Below are 7,076 nucleotides of genomic sequence, written 5' to 3' on the forward strand. Positions count from 1 at the left end.
CTCTGCTGCATCCTAGGGGGTCACCTCAAACAATTCGCTTAAGGGCTCTGAGCTGTGGCTATCTCTTCAGCGTAATGGGGACAATGATCTCTACTCTCTAGAGTTGGAATAATTACATGAGAGAAGTGCATCTTAATTCCGTTCAGTGAGGTCAGTTGGCTCTGAATCTACTGAGTACGCTGGCAGGACAAGTTCTGCGCCCCAAGGAAGGTCTGCCCTAACCACCTCTCTTCGCCGTGTGCCTCTACCAGCCCCACCGCTCCTCCCACGACAGCATTTCGTTACTACCTTTCCTCCTTCTCATGTTGGAAGCCCCTGCTTTTCGGCTCATGAATGATTGGTAGGCAGCATTTCTGCATCCCCTCCGAACCTGATTGTTGCAGAGTACCTCTCTTAGCTTGCAAGTTTTCCATATTTGAGGGCAAAGACAGGGTCACGTGCCTTGAAGCTCATGACAAGCCCCCAGAGGGCAGACAACTTGGTTTCTCTCCCTGTTTTGAGGCCACCCAAGCAGGAGCAGGCAGATCTGAAAGGGCCTCATTTGTCCTCCCCGCCTCACACACAGGGACCCGTCCTAGAAGGCTCCTCCGAGGTCAGAGGACAATTCAGGCCTAAGGAGGCGGAGTAGGGGTGAGAACTCCTCCTGGTCTCCCTGGGCTTCTCTGGTTCTCCCACTAAAATCCAGCAGCAGGACAAGTGGTCCTTCCAGTGGGTGGCAGCACTGGCACGAAGGTTTGAATGGCTCCTCTTGGAGGCCTTTGCTTGAGCAGGTCTCTTGGTGGTTGCTGGGTACCTGGCTCCCTGGATTTCCACCGCCCTCCACCCTGACTTCAGCGATGGCTGCTCCCTGGGGACCAGCATCACCAGAGTGCTCCTGCCTCGGGCCTCAGCAGGCCTGGTAAATAACAGCCCAGCTCGAGGGACCAGCCTGTCTCAGAGTGCTGTCTCCCCACGGCCAGCAGGCAGTTAGACAAGAGCCACAGCGACCAGCAGGCCCCCCTTTGGTCCTTGCTCTCCCAGGTGGGCCCTGACAGAACCGTGGGGAGAGGGAGGCCCCGGGGCCCAGAACTGCGGCCCTGTCTCCCCCTCTGGCAACTAATGAGAGTCCCCGAGGGCTGCAGCCTGCAGCTGGGACTGTGTTGACGCTTCTGCAACTTATTTATCCTTCAGTGGCACTCGGCCCGTGTCCAACATCACACAGTCACTCAGCACCATGGGACACGTTCCGCCCTCGGGGAGCTGCGTCTTGTCCTGCCCATCCCCACCCCGGTGTCCCTGGTTCCCATGTTCTCGCCCTAGACACTGTCTCTCTTGTCCGACCAGGCTGGTTTCTTCTCACCAACAGCCATTAAGGTTTGAGGGGGGCCGTCTCAGTTTCCGGAAGGTCCATGCATGCCTTATGCCATTGATGTGTCTGTCCATTTCATAGGTTACAGGTGCCAACCCCTAGCTCGACCCAGAGCCCCTCAGGAGCAGGACTGCTACTGAGCCTTCTAAAAGCACCTGCTGTCCTGACCTGCCACCCTGTTGTCACCCTGTGTCTCGTGGCATTGGTAGCCTGATTCCACTGTGGGAGCCACCCCAGCCTCCTGGTGGTGCTTGGAGCTTGTGGGCATATGCATGGGCCTGAATAAAGAGAACACCCATTCTCCTGGACCACCACGATCAGCTCAGGGAAGGGAGGTGCCCAGCCAGGCTGGAGCTGCCAGGGGAACAGGCCCATTGGGGTCTCTCACCTGGGATGATGCAAACTTGGTCCCTTTGGCTACCACACGGGGAGAGACTGCCAGAAAACGCAGTCAACCAGGGGGAAGAGAGCGAGGACTCAGAGACACTGCCTGGCAGCTGAACGGCCACTTGGGCATCTGCGGCTCAGCCTCTCCGGGAGAAAATTTACCCCTGGACTCCACAGTCACACACCTCCCCTTGTTATTAATTAACCGAGTGTGAGTTGAGTTCTGGTGTCTTGAACCCCAAACGCATAACTGAAATGCCGCAGTTCTCGGTCCCAGGCTCAGTGTTCCACTCTCCTGCACCATGTCTCTTTCTCCCCACCTGCCACACACATCCCACCATCAGCATCCTCCCGGCGCCTGTCCCACATCCTTCCGGCCCAGGGTGAGACTTCCCTCCCTTCTGTCAAGCAAGCTTATCTGCTGGCTCACCTTATCAGCATGAGGCAGTGGCAAGACCCTGCCTTTCCCAGGAGCCTCATTCAGTGTCTCCAACTTCTGGGCCAGGCATATGTCCTCAGCTCTGTGCTGAAGGGTCCTGATTTAAGCAGGATGTTTATGCCACCAAGGTCCAAGGCACCGGGTTCAGCCCATTCTCGAGGTTCCCAGCTGGTGTGCATTGGTCGCACCTGGTTCTTGCTTTCCCCCACTTTATATCCATCTCTCCTTCCCAGCTGTCTTCCCTGCGGACTCCAAGCTCCAGCATCAGGCCTGTGGACAGCAGCCTCACAGAGCTGCACAACGCGCTCCCATGATCTTCTAAGATCAAATCCCTGTGACAGGTCCCTTGTGATTTGGCTTTTCTGATGGATACAATGCCCCGCAACCTCCTAAAAGAGTCTTCTTTAGTATAAATCACCTAGAGTCTATTTCTGATGCTTACAACCCCAAATCCCATTCCATACACAGTGCACAATATTTACATAAGAACGTTTTCAGATTACAAAGCACTACCTGTGTGTGTGGCCCTATTATGTTTACTAGTACAGACAGTCCTGGAAAGACAAAGAACTCTGGGGTCAAATAAACAAATTCAGACCTGAATTCTGCCAGATGATACTTGTGTGACTTTGGATCAAGTTGCTTACTCTTTTTGAGCCTGTTTTCTCCTCTGTAAAAAGAAAAAAAAAAGCAGTTAGGGCTAGAGACCCATGCCCACAAGAGGAACTCCCAAACTACCATTGCCTTAAACAAGAAACCAGCTTGCCTGTCTGTCACGTAGAGGCAGTGCAGCTCAACCACCTCGGGCGGGCCTGGAGGCCCCAGATCCACAGGCACCAGGCACCTCATGTTCTAGGGTCTGCCATCCCCCAGTACAGGCTCATCCTCACGGTTCATGTGGCCACACCCAGCCGAAAGGGAGGCTGGCGAATGCAGTCTTTATTACGTGCTGCGATAAAAACTGGGCTCTGGTTACGAGGAAGGGGAGGGGTGGCCGTGCGGAGGCCCCCTGCTTCCCGCCACAACCGGGGCTGTGGAGATGGTGCCTCTGGAACCAGTGCCCACGCAGCGTGGCGCGGTGCAGCACAGGCCGGGCCACCACCGAAGGTCAGTCTTCCTCTCTTTTCCTCCCCTTTCAGTGCTCCCTTGCTCTCTCCTGATTTCATCAGAATCCCTCCCAAATCAACAGGATTTATATCCTTAAAGTGGTGAAAATAATGGGGGGGAAGCATCAAACAGCTGCCACCTGTGTATTAAAAAGGTGAGGTTAAGAGTTTGAGTACTAGAGCCTGGCAGGTAGCTAGCTCAGTTGGTTGCAGTGTTGAACTGATGCACCAAGGTTGTGGGTTCAATCTCTGGTCAGGGCACCCACATGAAGCAACCAGTGAGTGCATAACTAAGTGGAACAACAAATCAATGCTTCTCTCTCTCTCTCTCTCTCTCTCTAAGTCAATGACTAAACAAATTTCTTTTACAGAGTTTGAGTACTAGAGATGGACAGTGTTTCTGCTCCTGCTTGGGTGGTGGGGCTTTCTGTAAGTCTTTTAACCTCTCAAAGGTTGTTTCTCAGTTACCAGTGGCAACAACAATAATACTGACCTCAGAGTTTTGTGGTGAGGATTGAAGAATATAATGCAGCAGAAACACTTAGGATAGTGCCTGGCACACAGTAAGCTCTCGGTAAGTATCAGCTGCCATCACTGTCAACATTATCTGTAGTCCTGGTCAAGCCTCTCTGGGGGCTTTCCCTCTGGCCTCAGGCTTTACTGCTTTCAATCTCAGCTTCCACCACTTGAGGAGTGAGAAAGAGGATGAGGCTTCTGGCGTTTCTCTCGCCTAAGGAGCTTCACTAACCAGACTGGGAAAATCCAGAGCATGCCCTCCACAGCCCTTAGTGGATGAGTAGGCTGTGGTCACCAGGATTCTTCCTCTAAGATTTCTGGGTCTGTTTTCTTCAGAGTCTTTGATCTCCCAGGAGTTCAGGGACCCCTGGTGGGTGGTAACAATTTTCCCTGGTCCATTGTTGGAGCCCTGGTTCGGGTAGTGTGAGGGCCAGGCCAGCACCCAGACGCCCTGAGTGTGAATGTTATCTCTCACCAGATAAGGGCTGTGCTCAGCCCAGATCAAACGCTAGCTTATCTGCAGGTGCTAAGAGCCAAACCTCTGCTTCTGTTCCTCCTGGGTTGTTTATTTGCTTACCCTTATCGCTTCTGAGCTGTGGTGTTGTTTGCGCACCTGATCTCTTTCTGGCTTTGTTGGACTGAGAGGGGCCCAGCTCCTCAGGGGAGAATGGAGTGTGGAGTGGCCCCTCGGGTGGTGGTGCGGGGAGAAGAGTGCTGGACTAGGGGTCAGGAGATGTAGCACCCAAGTCCATCTCACCTGAGTCTGTCAGCAAGGGAGATTGGCCTCAGCAAACTCCAAGGCCTCTTCCAGAGCTGACATTCTGATTTGCTACAAAAGGCCTAGTGTGAGCATTCTTAAGGATACAAAAAGTTGAAGACTTAAAATGAGGAGAGAAAGCATGCATGTCTTCAGCCCCCTGTATGAGAAGAGTTGTCTCTGACCACACTGTGTTTTGTGTTGCTTATTTTAGCTGTGTTGTGCATTGCGCCAAAAGTGGCCAGATGGGAGGCCTCCTGCTCACTGACCTGCTTGTGCAGAAATAGCTTGTAAAAAACAATGGCCATACCCCGTGCACGTTCGGAGCAAAGAAGGTGGGGGTATTCTAGAATGTTTGCGTGAAGTTAAGCAATGGTATAAAAAAGTTCTTACTTTGAGAACTACTACTTCATATTATAATCATAACTTATAGAATAAATTGTTGGTGGAAGGTGGAGGCATACACTATTTTAGTTTACAAGATAATTTCTCACTTTATAAAAAGCTGAATGTTTCCTCCTGGAAGTCAGCTTTCATGGTACACTAAAAATAAGGCTAAATCTATAATAAAGCAGATCACACAACTTTTAAAGTTGTTATTGTATATGAAATGATACTTTTCATAAGCGCTCATATTTTGGTATGTAATTTCTCTAAGGTAATGTCTCTTTTTTTTTTTTTTTTTCCCATCCATCACTTCTCACACATTCCTAACCAGGGACCTGGCCTGCAACCCAGGCATCTGTCCTGACCTGGAGTTGAACCAGTGACCTCTCAGTTCATAGGCCACCAAGCCACACCATCCAAAGCATCTTTCTTGAGATTCAAATGGATATGTAAACTGAACATGGAAGATTTAGCAGTAGCATTTGGAAAGGCAAAATCCATTTTCTTGTGATGAAAGGTGGGCAATGCCCACGTTTCCCCACAAGGGGTCAGTGCATCACAGGGGCTTTAGCCTTAGGGGCGGGTGCCTCCTTCCTGAAAGCTAGGAGGCAGATCTGACAGCGGGGCGTCAGCATAATTGAAACTTATTTGTCAGAAATGATATGGCTATTCTCGTGGAGAAAAAGGATATGATCATTTTGTGTGATGGGCAATACTTATACATTAACAGAAACAAATCCTATATAAATACAAAGTTTATCCACCTAACTCACCAAAAGCGACCTTTGTTTTCCCTTCGCATTTCTTGTGTGTGTATAGACATGTGTGAGAAAACGTGTTCCTCTCGTGTTTTACTGCACGGGTTTTTGGGCTGCTCCTAGCTGGAAATAGTGCTTAGGATGTGAAACATATTATTAAGTAAAAATAAATTTCTCCCCCACCCCCAAATAGACTTAGGATAGAGCAGCTTGAGTTTTTAGGGGAAATTTGCCTTTCATATTTCTGCACTGGGCTGGGCTTCCATTGAATACACGTGACGGATAACAAAAGTGCCTCAACAGGCCAGGAGAGTAAGGGAGGCCACTGCGCCTTTCCTACAGCCACTGAAGGAGAAGCCGTACGTGGCTATCGGGTGCCAAGACCCAGATTCAGCCAAAGCAACATGGATTGACCACCTCCCAGTTTTCACCTCAGAGGAGGAGAACTTAGCCAGGGAGACCTTGCGCTTCTGTTGTATTGAGGCAAAACCCACTAACATCTCCTGACATCCATTTCTCTGTCCCCCTCAGTATCAGAACTCCTGACGTACGCTGAGTCTATCACTGCACAGAACAATCCGTTTCTCAGACTTACTACAGCAAGTGCAGTCACATGGCCAAAGCACAGCTAATGGGATGAAAGCAGAAGGGGTAGTCTTCAAAGTGGTAGGGGATCCTGTTGCTTTTCCTGCTTTCCAGATGGCCGAACTGTGGATGGGATGGATGGAGCTGGAGCAGCCACGTTAGGTGATGAGGTGAATGATAGAGGAGGAGGAGAGTAGAGAAACAAAATTGAGAGCCAGGTCTCCATCATCATGGAACCACCACAGCAGCCTGGACTGCTTACCTTAGATTTTTACAAGAGGGAGAAATAAAAGTGCAGGTTTTCAGTGGGCTGTGCTGAAAGGAGTCCTAATCAATAGAGCTCTCCTGAGAAAACAGGTGAGAGGTAAGGTGGGATTTTTTTCTAATTACTCATTTTGTCATTATTTCATCATTTTAATCACCGATCAACACTTACTGAATGTGTTTATATCATACTGCTGAGTGATCTGACTTTACACCGGCTTGAGGAGAGAGCTGGATTATGACACCACAAGCAAAGCCCAGTTGTCAGAAAGTCCTTGACGAAAACTGTTCCAGCACTACTGTACGAACGCAGCTATACTGGGTCATAGCTATTTCTGACATCTGAGTTTTCTCTGGGAACAGAGGTAGCGTTTATCCTGAATTTCCCTTTATGATTCCAGAAGACAAAGTTGAAATCCCGTGCCTTCATTCAACCTTGATTTTTATGCAAAACACACAAAACCTTTGGACAAGTGCATTAATGGCCACAGCACATGAGGCCAGTCTGCATCCACTCTGAGGTGTTCTG

Source organism: Phyllostomus discolor, chromosome 6 (genome assembly GCF_004126475.2).
Source record: "Phyllostomus discolor isolate MPI-MPIP mPhyDis1 chromosome 6, mPhyDis1.pri.v3, whole genome shotgun sequence".
NCBI classification, from domain to species: domain Eukaryota; kingdom Metazoa; phylum Chordata; class Mammalia; order Chiroptera; family Phyllostomidae; genus Phyllostomus; species Phyllostomus discolor.